At 41.9% G+C, this 15,690-nt stretch overlaps 1 long non-coding RNA gene across 1 annotated transcript in view; it reads right to left on the bottom strand.

Annotated features, from left to right (window-relative positions):
- LOC138111396 (uncharacterized) overlaps positions 1 to 15,690 on the bottom strand; it is a 29,889-nt gene that overhangs the window by 13,197 nt on the left and 1,002 nt on the right. Inside the window, exon 2 of the long non-coding RNA XR_011151359.1 lies at positions 11,292 to 11,382. This is a non-coding gene — a long non-coding RNA (uncharacterized lncRNA). The remainder of the gene's footprint in view (positions 1 to 11,291; positions 11,383 to 15,690) is intronic.

The raw sequence follows: 15,690 nt of genomic DNA, 5'->3' as shown, positions 1-15,690 counted from the left end.
GGAGTGTCTCCTTTGAACTCTGAGATTATTGGATTTTAGTAGATTGCCAGCACAGAGAAAATTTGCGTTAAGTGAATTGATTTCTTCCTTCCTCTCATATTTATAAGTTAAATTAATATTTTATATTCAGCAAGTCAATTAACTGTGCCTGCCACTGTGTATGAAATGTTGACAATTGCTCTAATTCTTCTTTCAGAAAATTCTACATATCCTGCCTGTGTAAAGGATATGTACCTATAACTTACTTAGGAGACCTCTATTTGCATGGGGTGACTAAAAGGTATTTTGGAATAGCTGGTTCAGTTGTCCCTGGTCATGTGTTCCGAACACAAATCTCATGAATGGGGCAGATGGTGGTATAGAACCTGCAAGTGTTTGCTTTGGTTGATGGCTTCTTGTTTCAAGTAACACAAGTGAACTTGGAGACAAGAAAGGAGATGTTATTGACTGGTGTTTTTCCAGAGGTTTACACTGCTAAGTTGGCAACTAGCCCTGCTTTCATTTCCCCTCGATTTGACACTTCTACCCTTCCTGTTAATTTAAGTGCCAGCTACAGTGATTTACATTCTTCCCTTCTAGAAGTGAAGTTTCTTAACTAATTATAAATGAGCAAAATATGTTTCTTGACAGTCATTTTATCTGTCCAGAAATTGTAAGAATTAATCCAATGGACAGATGTATTTCATAGTTAGAATAGTCTGGGAAGTGTTTTTAGGCTGTATTAAAGAGGGCTCCATACTGTATCTCCTTCTTTCCCAGAACAGCCCTAGACACTAGAGAGCAAGTCCTTGAAATGCTGGGCTGGTGATTAGTGTGGTAGGGACAAAGGTCTTTTACCAAGCACTAGTTTGCAGAGGTGGAAAGTTTAAAAGATATGGGAAACCAGAGAAGCACTCATCAGAAAATTTTACTCAGAGTGTCTTCAAGGTGTTTCAGTGTTGGATAGGTGGGGGAAGATGGAGAGAGCATAGGAAAGATTACTACAAAAGCAGAGATGGTCTTTAAAATTATGATAGTTTTTCTTGCCTGAAACAGGCAGACAAGCAACTTCTTTTTCTGGCTGTTGGAAGCTGTTGAATTGATGCGCTGCAAGCATTTGGCCCCACTGCTATGGATCATTCTCTAAAAGTAGCTTGCCTTCCAAGGTAATATCCAGACCCACAGCATGTTTGGAAAGAGACTGGTATGTTGCTGATTTGTGGAATTCATTTCCTGTGATGATTTTGCTTCACAAAGGGGAGCTGGGGTTAACATTGGAGCTGGAGAGAAAATTTTGATTTGTGTGGGGCCTGGAGGGGAGAAGAGGTAGCCCACTGTTACTGTCTCAGAAGGGCAGTGAGCAGGGGGACTACTTCTATGAAAAGTGCAGATCTGAAGTACCTGCTGACTGAAACATTCCAGGCATTCCTGCACTGTGCTGCTAAGCTCCCACAGCAGCAGCTCATGCTGCTCAGGCTGCAGCAGCCTGGCCTTGGCAACTGTGTCCTGGTCAGGGACTCTGACACACAGCTCTCATTAGCAAATTTGCTGTGTGGAGTGGCACAGCAAGCTGAGAATTTGCAGCTGGAAGAGAAGATGAATGTGATTTTAGTGTGCTGCTCTTGTGAACAGACCTGCCAGGAGCAGCTGAAAGGCTTGCAGTGGGCTATCCACCACAGTGTTTTCTGCAAAGATTTCCTGGGTACTTTGTGCACAGGCTGGAAACTGTAGTTCTCTGTAGCCCTTACCCCTCCTATAGCTGCTCTTTCAAGTTGTGTTTGCATCTACTGTAAGGGGCAGAAACTCACACCATCTCAGTGTCAACAAGCTTGTAAATCATCTACTTAATAGTCACAGGTGAGATAACATATAAATACTAAAGGCACTAAAAAATCCTTCCCACCTCACTCACCCTCCCCTCCAAGTACTGAATCTTGTCCAAAGCTGCACAAACAGGATTCTAAGATAAAGACCTTGAGTAAGAATTACTAAAACAAACAGAGCATGGGGTGGTTTGTTAAGGGACTGGCTTCTCAAGGCCAAAGGGTGGGTGTGGAAGAACACACCATACACCTCACAGAGAGGAAAGCTCAGAATGTTAAAAAGGTACATCTTGGAACAAAGCCCGCCTGAGCAGTCTGTAATATTTGAAATAAGTTGGTGTAGCATGGGAGGAGAATCATACAAGTACAATGCAAAGTAGATTGTCTGTGATTTCAGTAACTAGCAGCACAAAAACTTTCTAAGTAGAGGGATTCTATTGTGCTTAGCATGATGCAGTTCAGCAGAGTTATTCAGAGTTAATGCAGTTCTAGCAAAGAAACGACATGCTCCAAGCTACGTTTCTGTCTTTCCTTTAAGAATGTTTTGAAAGAATTTACCATTCAGCTGCAAACTACCTGATTCTGAACACAAATAAAAGAGCAGAAATATCCCAGTTTACTTCTTCCCTGCCCTGCCTTGTGCAGGAAACCTCTCCCGTAGCAGGACAGTTCCTGGGGGCATATTAGTTCAGTCACCATGCGGTGCCTGTCTATTGATGGTTGGCTCAATGTCAGGGTTTCTTTCCTATTTTTGTTGTTGCATGGATGAAATCCACTGCTAGAACATTATCTGCTATTGATGTGGGCTGCGTTCTGACCTAAAAGCAAAAAATTCCATGTCTGTGATCTTGCTAGCCTGTGACCAGCACCTGGGGGAGATATCTGAAGATGGAACATGATGAACCACAGGACTACAGTTTTAGGTGAGTAACACCTCAAAACTTGTTCCTTTTGCAGGTTGGGTTTTTTTCCATCTAGAAGAATATGTGGTCTATAGCTTTAGTCAGTGCCTAGGGGTAATCTCTACATCCCTTTGACTCAAGGCTTGTTTAAGTTTCCTATGCTGCTGCAGAACTATTGTTAGTTTGCAGATAAGGAAGTGTTATCATTTTAGCACAGTCTAAGAGAAAAGGATAGGAGGGAGCTATTAGATTCTCTCCTGTGTTACACTCTATCTGGTGGCAGGGTTGTCCTTCACACTGATCTCTCAAATGTGGTAATAATAACAGTAAAGTTTTATTTTTACTGGTTATCAGCCAAAAGCAACAACTAGGCTAAACCAGAAAATACCATCCTTTCTGCCTTTGCAGCATGTGTGCACAATCTTTGTGCTGATGCTCTGATACTTCTCTAGCTCTTTTCTGAAGAAACAAGGGGACACAGACACCTTCATTCCTCTCAAACAACCTGGTCTACCTAATCCTGGCCATCATCTAAAAACAGGCCCTCTGCCCTCTTCCCAGCACGCCAACATACACTCCCAACCTGCCAATGCAAATCTGCAACAGCTCCCTTCTGTGCTAGCTTGCTTTTGCCATTAAGACATGGTCGACTTTTCACAGCTACGTGTTGCTGCCTTTAGCAGTTGCTACCTCTTCTTCCTCTGTGTGTGCACGGCAGTCTTCTGTCTTTTCAAGGGGGCCCTATCACAAACAAGTTGCCAAGTTTGAAACCAAGGAAGACAAATGTGTCTGACCAAAAAGCCCCTGTAAGAGCCAGAATTGGGAAAACGCATGGACTGATCCTTGTGCGAGCACTTTGCATCTCTATGGAGTGCAGATGCTCTTTAAGGAAATAACAGAGACTGTCTCACCCAAGGTGTTGAGGACTATACAGAATTTAGATGGCTCTAATCTCATATGTTTGTGCTTTAAAGGAAAGAAACCCTGCTGCAAAGGTTACAAACCAAAAGGAAGACTGGCCCTCCTGCTGGAAAAAAAAGAGCATGCTCCAAGCATGCTTAGCCTTCCCTTCATTTGTGTGAACAGTGGGAAAATAATCAGGAGGGTAAATCCTGCTCAACAGAATTCAGAGTCACTTTTCACGGTGTACATCATCATTCTAGATATCTGCAAAGTAGAGGTGTACACCAAGCTACTCAGTCTGGGTTCCTTTAATAGCCAAAGGAAAGAAACTGGCAGTTGTTTGAAGAATTTTCAGGGTTAAGTGAACCTCACCCTTGGTGATGTTGACTGTACACAGGAGTTTGGGCTGAGCTGAGATGCAGGTGTCTGTGGTGAAATCCCACCCCTGGTGTAATAAAATCCTGAGGGAGATCCTGAGACCCAAGTCATTCTTCACTGTGAAAGGAAGATGTGGATCACAGCAAGAGCATGAATGAAAAACCTATTAAGAACAAGAAAATCCTGTTCAGGTTGTAACTCTACCAAGTTTACATGAAGATGGATGGTTTTTCAATAGGGAAAAATAGGTGTAACAGACCCCCAGGCTTCAATATGGGGGACAAAACACTGCAGACAGCAAGTCATCCATTTCAGGACTGGCTTGCTGGACTGTGTAGCCTTACAACACTGAAGCTCCCGTGAGGCTTGCCAGCAGGTGCAAATGATGGAAATTGGATTTTCTAGGAAGGTAGGTGATGACTGCATAGCATTTCTATTTTTGTTTTTTGAGGTCACCCTATCTGTTTTGAAGTCATTCTAATTCAGGACAGGAAGGGACCAGTTGTTTTTTTTGGCTACAAATTCAGTTTGAACTTTAACTGAGCAGTGTCTTTCTGTGGCATGTAGCCATGCAGCCACAAGGAGCGATTTTGAAGGGCAGCAAGAGGCAGGATTGGCAGCATCCCTCAGGCTGCATTGACAGACTGGTCATGTACAAGTGCCAGAATTGCCTGACCCAGGCTGGTACCATCACTGCTGGACCTCTGCCTCTCACCTCCTTGGGGTAACAGGCCTGCTGGGGCTGTGCCAGGGAACATCAATGGCCAGGCAGGTAAGGGGACACTGGTGTCCTCTAAAGACAAATACAGGATGTCCCAAGCCAAATAAGCTAATGACAGGGAAGAGGTGGCCTGGTTCTCCTCTTGTGTTGACACACTATGTGGCTGTGGTTTTGTCTGTCATGTTCTCAACAATGAACCTCCAGGAGGAGGGGAATTGTGCTCTTGTACAGTTCTCTTGTACAAGACAAGAGCATAGCTGCACACTTCAAACCTTCTGCATGGGGAGCATCTTACTGACATCCTTCGCACCCTGTCAGTGTGCTAAGCAAGTTATCCATCCTTGAATCAAACCTTTCTTAGCAATAGCCTTGGCAGCCATAGCCTTGGCATGCACACATGAAAGAAGGAAACCTCTTACAAAGGTTTAAGTAAGCTTTTTCATCCAATCCACAAGGAAAAAAATCTTATCCACTAGCTCTTCACTTAGCATAAATGTGGGTTTCAAAGAGCCTTGCAAAACAATGTGTGGCAAAATCTATGTGCAAGAGTAAGAAAACAAATTAAGGACTTGTGTTTGGAAGAACTTATTCTTGTTTGAATGCTCTGTAAGACAGTCCTGAAACCTCCAAGTTACAGGAATCTTACAGATATTGTGCTTGGAGTCGAAATTAAGTTGGATTTTTTCCTGTTCTTGTGGAATGCTGTAATCAAAATAACTTTTGGTTTAAATGGTTGATGAGCTAGAATTATTTCTCATAGCAGAGCCAGTTGCTGAGGTATTTTGATACTTTTCCATCACAAACATGTCCAGAAAGCACACTACTCCTACATGATATTGTTGAGAAGATGGGAGAAAATCCTCTACATATAGTTATGGCTGTGTCACTGGTACAAAATTGTCCCCTTGAACCCAGCAGTAGAGAAGGGTGGGGAGGGAATGACATAACAACCAATCACATCTTGCTTACAATACTCTCTCTGCTCCCATGTTGGGCTGAGAACTGCAAAGTGGCTCAGGAGATCTTCTGTTTTTCTCAGCAGAAAAGGTGCACATCGGGTTCAGAGCAGCACTTCTTGATGTCAGTTCCTAAATTAGTTGTTTCAGCATATGTCTAATATAGATGTGGCTCTGCTAGGTACCACACAGCTTTGATTCTCCAAGCTGCCGCTGAATCTGCTGCTGGCATTTCTCCAAATGGCAGCACAAGCTTTCCCCAGCAGCTGGGCACAGATCCCACCGTGATATGCAGAGGAACGAGTGCTGTGGTCACTCTCATCCCCCTGCCCAGATGCAGCAATGAATCACTGCGTGCATCATCTGAAGTCTGGCTGTGAGCCATGACATATTTTGGTGAGCTGTATAGCTGAGATCCCTGATGTCCTACTGGAATTCACGACAGAGAGGTCCCAAATGCAGCTGCTGGACGTCCTTTGCTCTTCCAAGGGGTGGATTTACCAGGCCCATGTCAGAATCTGCAGAGAAGCTAAGGCAGATCTCCACCTGGCCAAATCCTGTCCCAAAAAGGAAGCTCATTTTGAAGAGGGCTGGCAAACTGAATTCCGGTGACTGATACAGGAGAAAAAAATATGGCTACAACCAGCTGGGAACCACCATGTTTGTTTCGGCTGCAGCAGCCGGATTGCAGTAGCAAAAATGATCCTTAACACTTCACTAGTTTGTCAACCAGTGGACAAAGGAATTGATTGTGCAATTCAGAGCAATCTGCTAACTACATTTGTAAGGAAAGGGTTTAAAATTGCACAATGTGCTGAGAAATGATGCATGTAGGGATTTTGTCTTACAGCTATTGGCAATTAGAAGGAATGGAGAGATAACTGAATTTGCTCTGTTCTTCATTCTATGGAGGGTAAGGAGGCTCAACCACAGCAGATACTGCAGGCCAAAAGTATTCAGCTCGGCATGCATGGGATGTGCCCATGGCAAAGAGAGTCTGCACAGAGTTCAAGGAACAGTTTTCTGTTATGTGCTATGGCATTGTGGAAAGCATGTCATAGTAAAGATGTCACCTAGAGAATGTTTTGTTGGGCTAGTTAGATACTAGATACTAGAAAAACGTTCTTCACTGCAGGGGTGCTCAAGCTCTGGAAAAGGCTTCCCAAGGAAGTGGTCATGGCACCAAGCCTGTCACTATTCAAGAAGCATTTGGACAACACTCTCAGATTGTTTAACCTTTTTTTACGTTGCTCTGCATGCAGTCAGAAGTTGGATTTGATGATCCTCATGGGTCCCTTCCAGCTCAGGATATTCTATTATTCTAATTAGTCTGGATTCAGTGACTAGTTAGGTGTTACTTACTTCCAAATGTTATGATTTATATCATGTCTCATGTGGTGTGATGCTCTAAGCATTCATTCCAACAGAGTTGTTACAAATATTATTAAGAAAACCATGTTAGTCTGAAAGCCAAGATAATGCATAGATTTATTTTCTGTGCCTTTAAATAATAGAAACAATGAGCTATTCTAAGAGATAGAAGTAGGCCAGGTTGAGCTGTTTTTATGTAAATGCACTTATCTTAAATTGCTCAAAACAGGAACTTCATTTCTGTGGTATAAACCCTTTCTTAGCACTGGTTTGGTCAATATAGCAATTACAGAGCCACTCTTAAAATGAGTATCTACAACACATGAAGGTTTAGAGCACCTGGCTTACGTTATTCACAGTCCACTGATTAAGACTGGTTGGAATGAAGTATACATGCTCTTTTCTTTAATTGCTGGCTTAAGACTTGCCAAGACAGCAGTGCCCAGGAGACTTTGGGGAAACTCATTCTTGTTTAGATCTCTTATTTGTCCATAAGGATCTCTGCTTGTCCTACTCAGAAGAACAGTTGGGATTCAAGGCTAAGTGAAGGAGATAGCTATATTGCAATGGAAGAGCAGATTGCCTGTGTAGATGTGGCTCACAATACCTCTTGTTAGAGTAAAAACAAATGGGATGCGGCACTCCTTTTCCCTTGAGCTTCCTCCAACTGAAGAGAGACTCCTATTTTTCAAAGTGTTGAAGACAGTTTTTCATTCTGATGTTGCATTTTTCCTTAACTTCACATTCCTTTTACTGCTTCTTCATTTGTTTTTGCATAGCAGGTGTTACAGCTGCTATAAGCAGAAAAAAATGTCTGCATGTCCCCCTCTCCTCCTGCTTTTAGTGCCCCATAAAGAGTAACTTCTTGTGTCTCACTCTCCTCTTCCCAGATGTTACATCTCTCTGGAGTGTAAATAACTGAATAACTTAGTACTTAAACACGATGTGATACCTTTGATTTTAGCACATCAAAACTGGGTTCTGATAGAGAGTGTCAGTATCAAAAGTGAAGGCAAATGCTCTGTTCTCATCAATTCAAGCTGAAGTGAGCACTTTGATGTCAATCTCAAATGAACACAGAGGGAGCAGTCCTCTCTAAAGTGGTTCAGTCGGCACCTGTAACCTCTTCAACTGCAGCCCTATCTCTCGTGGGAATCAATATTTGAACCAATATTGACTTAGGACTTGGACATGATTTATATGGGAGTCTTGGTATTGCAACAACTGCTGTGTTACTCAAGCAGATTCCCAGATGACTGGTTAATACATAACAAACTGGATTTGTAAATTCAGTCAGCACATGTTATCATCAGAATGGAAAGGGGAAATTAATTATATCATGTTGTGTTTAATTAAAAAAACTGTTAAATACCTGTAGCCAAGTATTACATGCTCTGCTTAAAGAGGCAGTGGGTTTCATTCTGTTTTCAGAGGGTTTCTAATCTGGATTAATTTCTTGGTGACCAGTATTTTCTAGCTATCATGAGTAATTGTTTTCATGAGCGTTTCAAAATGGAAACAAATTAGGATTAAATTAGTCACTTACAAAATTTCACATTAAAAAGCTCTGTAGTTTACAGCACTATTCTGGTAACAAGTAACAGTGAGCTTAATTCTGGGGTCAAAAATCAGGCCATAGCTGTTATGTTTAGGTAGTTTAGGTATATCACAAAATCACTCTGGCTGTATATAAAGTTACCCTCACTTCCCAGGCATTATCAGTGACTGCTTCTGAATAAAGGCCATTTATCTGGGTGATTTTGAGCATTTCACACAAAAATCCCCTCCACTCATTTTATGCCAATATTGGCAATAAAAAGATTATTGAAAGTCTAAAGACCTGTACAATAACAAGATATTGTTAGTCACAGATACTAGGTCAGAGGACTGACTTCAAAAATGTTATTTGATCTTTTGGGAGAGTTTATATATATATATATAAAATAAATGAGCACAGGAAATTTAGGGTGGTGTGTTTCCTCCTATAAATAGCAATATGACTTAAATCTCATCAGATAGGCTAAGAAATCATGTCTGTGTAAAACAGACAAGATCTGTAGTTTTCTAGTTTCCACGCTAGAGCACTTGAAAATCAGTGTGTGTGCATGTGTGTGAGGAAGAACATGGTCAGCCCCTGAAATGCTCAAACCTCTTTGTTGTGGTGACCCTCCTGTGTTTACCCTGTCTGCCCTCCACGTGTGTGCTCCAAGTCCAGTGACCACTTCTCTGGCAGTCAGTTCACCATGAATAATTGCACTGTGTCGTATTTGGAATAATTTTCTAACTCAATGACCTTTCTTTAACCTCAGACTGCTAATTGTTATCACTGGCAAGGAACAAATGGGTCTAAGTGAGGTGAATAGGTGAAGCTCTTGCCTAGAACGTGTCTTGCCCCAGGCAGAGTTGCACTGCTGCTCTTGCTGCAGGCTTGGCTCCCCAAAGATCCCAAAACTTCTCTCTGCCACCTCCTTATGCTGAGTGTGCCCATGTTAAAGGTTTAATGGCCCATGAGGAAATAACCAGCTAGAAACCATTCTTTGGCTTAAATGGGAAACTCTGCCAGGATGCCATAAAAACTATGCCAATTGCTTAAGTATAATCAGCACCTGAGTCAAAACTATGGTGTCTGGAACCCAAATCTGGAATCCACCTTTTTACATCCTAACAAAGAGGAAAACTGCACCATGCTTGAATAACCAGCAGTACTGGAGTTGCAAGTTCCATCACAAATCAGTTATTTCAGCTTGCTGTTAGTCCATTACTATGAATGCTTATCATAGCAAATTGTTGCATAACAAGCAAAAACAGAGGGGAAAAAAGTCCAAGTCATTTTAAGATTAGTCTGTGACCTACCTCATTATCTGGATCAATAATAGATTTTGAAATGTTTTAGAAATGCATGCATATTTCTATTTTACTACTGGCTGCTGTTCAAGCAACATACTGATGTGGGTGTGTTCTGGAATCTTTTTATTGTGTTGTACTTAAATATAGAGCATTTACTATCATGGTAATGGCAGCTACATGAACATAAGAAGGAAGTCTTCTAGTTGGCTTGCTCCTGCCCAGTTTGTCCCAGTGTCCAGTGAATGTTTTTGGGTCCTTCACAGCACACAGTTTCTAAGTAATTAACACAGGCAGTGACAGTGCCTGGTGCCTTGTTATAGTGCACTACCTGCTCTGTCCTACACGATTCTCTGCAGCCTTTTATTAGTGGTCAAAACTACATCCACAGTAATTAATTCTGTGGCTTCTTTTCCCCCTCCCTAGTCACCACATCATACCCCCCTGAGTCCGCTTGCTGTCAGGGGAACACGCTCTGTCTTGTGCAGGCAATTTGTCGGTGTTGCACACACAGAACTAGATGTGGGTCTGGATTGTTATTCCTTACAACAGGTTTATTTGGCCCCCAGCTATACTCTTCCATAATGGAATTCATAATGCAGAAAACTGTAAGTCTAATGCCTGGTCACATCAGACATATTGGAAAAGATACAATTTAGCATAGATTAGAATTTTTCTCAGTGTTTTCAGTATTTTGTGGTACTTTTTAACCCTAGGAAGAGTTGCAAAAATGTGCTATCAAAGAAAAGAAACTGTATTCAATTTCTTTTTCCAATGAAATCTATCCCAGTGAGGCTGCAAAGCATGTGCAAGGAAGGCTACAGATGGCAAGTGGCAGGTCTGCTCTTGGACAAGATAGCAGTAGGTCTCCACCACAAGCTGGGGCAGGAAGGGGAAGCAAAGCACCTGTCCCTCTGCGGCTCGGGTGGCTCTCACAAAAGGACAGTGCTGGCAACCCTCACAGAAGACATTCTTCAGCAGGCAAAGTTATCAAGCAACACCCACCTGATGGGTAAGGACCCCCCACCCCCTCCAGTGCCTTCCACACATTCCTCCAGCCGCAGAACTAAGCACAGCCCTGACCTGACGAGCTGCTTCTCGCCCAGAACTAGTAAAACCAGAGATTAACAGGGAAGAGAGAGCCAATTCCGTGCAGGTAGAGAACTGGTTACTATAGCAACTGTTTTCTTCTTTGAGCATAGGTTGGGAGGGACTCTCTTGCAAGGGGATTTCTGTGCAGTCCCCAGGCTGGGGAGGGAGGTTGCTACAAGAATCTCGTTTGACAAAGGTTGCGTGGCTGCACTCTTGAACTCTGCTCGGATCGGGGGAGCTGAAATAGGGCTGTAGAAGACTTTGACTCTTGTCCAAAAGTAAGGCAGATGTTGAAGAGCCTGTATTTAAAAGTGATACTCACATCGTGGTGTATTGTTCTCTGGGTTGCAGCTACATCTGAAGCTGGTGTTGTACCACAGTACGTGTCACAACCAGAAGTTTCAAGGCTGGAGCTTTTAAATGACATAAGAGAATATTTAGATTATTACTACTGAATTTTTAAATCTGAAGTCCTAAGAAAGCTTCCCAGACGTATTTCTTCAACGAGTCCAAATTGGTGCAGAGTAAGAAATAAAGTATCTTGTAGTATGATAAAGGCTTGGTCAATTTAACTCTGGGAAAAGTCATTCTCTGGGACTAGGGCCAGGTAATGTTATCTTAGTGTACTGCTTGGAGTACCTGGCACAGTACAAGCTCTAGGTCTTTGTGGTTACCTTAGACCAACATAGCAAATGAATGAGCATATTATCCTTTCGCTAGGGCTGCTTTCTGGTGGAACACACCCCTTGCATTCAGAGGAGACACAAATACCAAGCAGTGGTAAACCTCTCCCCTTTACCCTCCTTAACCCTGTGTGCTCTGGCAAGTATACTTCAAGGGGCAAAGCTGCACCTCAGTTTTTTGCTAGTATTTGGTGCTGGAAAGCAAAAAACACAGCAGGAAAATAAAACAACCTATGATTGTCTCAAATTTAGTCCTGAAATTCTCTGTCTCTCAGCATCAAAGCACAGAAGACGCAAATTCTCTTGGTAAGGGACAAGCAAAGGGGGCTTTGGGTGAAATATTATGCTCCCCTATTCTCCCTAGACTGCTTATTGGCTGTTTTTCCATGCAGTATTTTTGCTGGAGACACAGATCTAGGAGAACATTGTCTGCCATAATCCCACCACCCTTCTCATCACGGAGGAAGAGGAAAGGGGGACAGCTGTGCAGCCTCTCTCTTGCAGCTGCATCTTGCCTAGGTATCTAACACAACTGCAAATCTGCAAACCTTTCGAATCCCTGCCTTTCAAAGTAGCATTTTTTGGCCGTTGATGCAGGGAATAAGAAACAGCAGCCTTCATTTTTGTTTAAAATTCATCAAGTGTTTTACCAGATGTAGAACCAAGGAGTCAAAAAAACAAAAGCAGGATCCCTGCTCCAAGTGCAACCTGAATGCAGGACTAGGCTGGGAGTACTTTGCTATGGCAAAACCCTCCCCTGTGAGCAGTGCACTGAGGACATAAGCCAAGAGGCTGAGGGACTCAAGGGCAGCCCCAAACTCTCACCCAGACTGCAACAACTGCACAGTTCCCACATCAAAGTCCTAGGCGCAGCCTAGTTTCAGAAAGGGGATTCACAAACTCAGTATCAACCTGCTATTGGTCCATAAAGAATCAACAACTTATCAACAACTACTATTACGATGTCTGCAAGCTTTTCAGCTGAAGAAAGTATCTGCGCCCTGTCATTCTCTCTATGCCATGTGGCAGATCTGGCCTTAGATGGCATTTGATCTTGCCAGTAAAATCTGCTGCTGCTTGGAATGAAAGAGAGAGACTTGTGAAAGAAAGCTAAGTGCTTCACAAGTCAGAATTCTAGGCTTAGCTTTTTTGTGAGCAATAAGAAATATCTGCTGTAACAATGCAATTGGTGTGAATAAAATCATGCATCAATCCAACTGCAATTCCCTTTGCTGCAGGTATACAAGTTTTACAGAAAAATGGAAAAAATATTCCAACAAGCTTTACTAAATTACACAAATTAATAAATTAACAAAAGTCTCATACTGTCTTAGAAAAGAGACATGATTGGCTATTTCCTGATTGATTATATAATTAAGGCTGCATTGAGAGAAAATGAAAAATAGAAATTTCCATCAAGACTTGTGGAAGTGTCTCCATTACTTCGAAGGAAGTAGTGGACTCACTGACGATTATATTCTGTTCAGCCATTGAAGTAACAGATTACATGGTCATGGCATGGAGTTGAAGGCAAAATAAATTACAGAAAAAAGAATGTTTTACTGTCTGAGGGGAAGGGGATTTCTGTGACGAGCAGTTTTGTCCCTCCATGCTGATAGCAGAGGTCATACAAAGTCTCAAGGCTCTGCTTACACCAGAAGAGGGGAGCTTAGTCCAGATTTTACCTTGCTTACAGCAGAATTAGTCACTATGTGTTTGTCTGTGACCTAACCTTCCTTATCTCAGTTACTTCCTTCACAGGCTTTAAAGCCAGGTTATGCAGGGGATACAGGCAGCTGAGGAATTATTCTCTTAATAGGTCTCATTTATTAGATGTTACATCAAATTAACCTATTAGATAGAGGCAGAAGTTGAACATAAATACAGAACCCATGTCTGCTACAAAAGTGTGCTAATGCAGCCTGGTTGCTATGGTGTAAAATTCAACACAAGGATCATGAAGACACATTTGCCTTTTCCCATTACTTAAGACGATGGCTGGTTGATTGATTAATCCATGGGATAGGATATTGCATTGGTCCTACAATAAGGTGCTTCTAAATGGAAACAAGCATCAGTTGCTGAGAACATAATCAGGCTTCATAGACCTGAGTTCAGTACTTTAACTAGTCAGTCTTGGAGCTTCTGAGCCACTAATTCAGTACTTAATTCTCTTCTTTGAGGTTTTTTTTTCTGATGCCTTTTAGGTTTCAATATATTCTGAAGTTAGCAGAAGCCTTAGTTTTGTTAAATTTGATTATAAGCATTACCTGAGTGTAATCCATTCCTCCTCCTCAGCAGAAAAATATTACACATATAAGTAGAAGAAATGGGTTTGTTTTCTTTTTTTTCCTGTTTTATTTGAATGTGGACTTAAAACTTACAAGTACATCTTAGTAGCTCTCTAAGGAGAACATCTCACTCTGTTTATCTGTTTAATGCATACTGCATGAAGAAGAGCAGTGTAGATTTCTGATGCACTGCTCCTCCCGAATGCTTTGAGCCAAACTGGGGAAGTTCTTGGACAAGAGCAGAACATTTCCTTGGAGAAGAGCAGATTTATTTTCTTGTCTTTCCACATATTCTACTGAGTTTTAAATCATGCCTTCAGACCATGCACTTCGTTTCTCTGGCACTGCTGCCTAGGATTTTCAGTAAGAGCAAGCTCATGCCACTGCTGCCACATTGCTTCCTGCCCACTCCAGCAAACCACACTTGAAATGCACAAAGCAGCTTGACGTGGCTAAAAGAACTCCTACCCACAATGTAAACATGAGCATCATCTTAAGCAATAACCAATATTTACTTTTAGACATAATGAAATAAAAATAATTTTGGCAAGTAACGTTTCTATTTGCCTTCATATCAACTAAACCTGCAGCCCCTTATAATTATTTGCCTTTTGCCTATCACAAGTTCTACAAGTATTTCATTCTTGCCTTTATTGTGCTGTCCACGCTCGTGGCTCCCCAGGAGAGAGACCATGTTTGTTGCAAAACACAGTGAACTGTTTTCAAATGTGTTACACCCTTTTTGTAAAATCAGCAATGAATGGCTATGAGTTGCTCACTGCTAAGAAAGCACTAAACCAACAAGTGGTGTCATGAGCAGAACAAATGTCCAAAGGGAATATGCATGTGGCCTTCACGTGGATCCAGGATACTTATCAAAACGGAAGTCATTAAAGGACTGAAATGTAAGCTAAACTTACACTAAGAAAGGGTGTGTTGTAATAAAAAGGTTATTTAAAAAAAGTTCATAATTTTCCTATCTCCTTTTAAATTCTCTGATACATTGAAAGAGAGGTTTTGAAGCAAAGCTTCTGAACAACTGTCAGTGAAATGGCCAGTAGCAACAAGATGGAGTTTTCTTGTCTAGTAAAACTGGGTAGAATTCTCTATATCCAGGAGAAACAAATATTTATTTTCTCTGATTTTACTGCCTTTTTTTCCCACACTGATAGCAATCTAGAAGAAATCTATCAAATAATTCTAATTAGGAAAAAAACCCAAGTCCTGTTACTCATGCTATCATGACAAACGAGTGTGAAGCTCAAGCACTTGGAAACAGAAGGGCCTGTGTGCAAGGCAGATTCTTTTGCTATTTTCACTACTTCTTCCCACATGTTTTTTTCTATTTAGCTATTCAATATCAGTGATGTCAGGTACCTGTGCAGGGACCTGAAAAAGAAGGACTCCTCTGCAGTCCTGAGTTGCCATCTCCAGCAGGAATTGCATGTCTCCTCTCCAGCATCCTAATCTGAGCCCAAATTAAAGGATTTTATTTCATAAACGAAGAGCTGAGGTATAAGACAAAATCTCCGTCTCTTCTGTCCCAGTTTGGCATCCCTAACTCATACATCACTCTTCCTCTAAATTAGGGTCTGGTACGCCTCAGCCAAAACAGCTTTGGTTGTGCTGAAGCTACTTTGCCAGCACAAAGCCTGTTTTGAAGCCAGTTCTGGAGCTTTCCTGCCACTTCCCAGAAAATCCGTAGGCTACTTGGGGGTTTTCCAGCACTAGAGTGCCGAAGTGAAGC

The sequence above is a fragment of the Aphelocoma coerulescens genome, chromosome 5, assembly GCF_041296385.1.
Source record: "Aphelocoma coerulescens isolate FSJ_1873_10779 chromosome 5, UR_Acoe_1.0, whole genome shotgun sequence".
NCBI classification, from domain to species: domain Eukaryota; kingdom Metazoa; phylum Chordata; class Aves; order Passeriformes; family Corvidae; genus Aphelocoma; species Aphelocoma coerulescens.
This window is presented reverse-complemented; position numbering and strand designations above follow the sequence as displayed.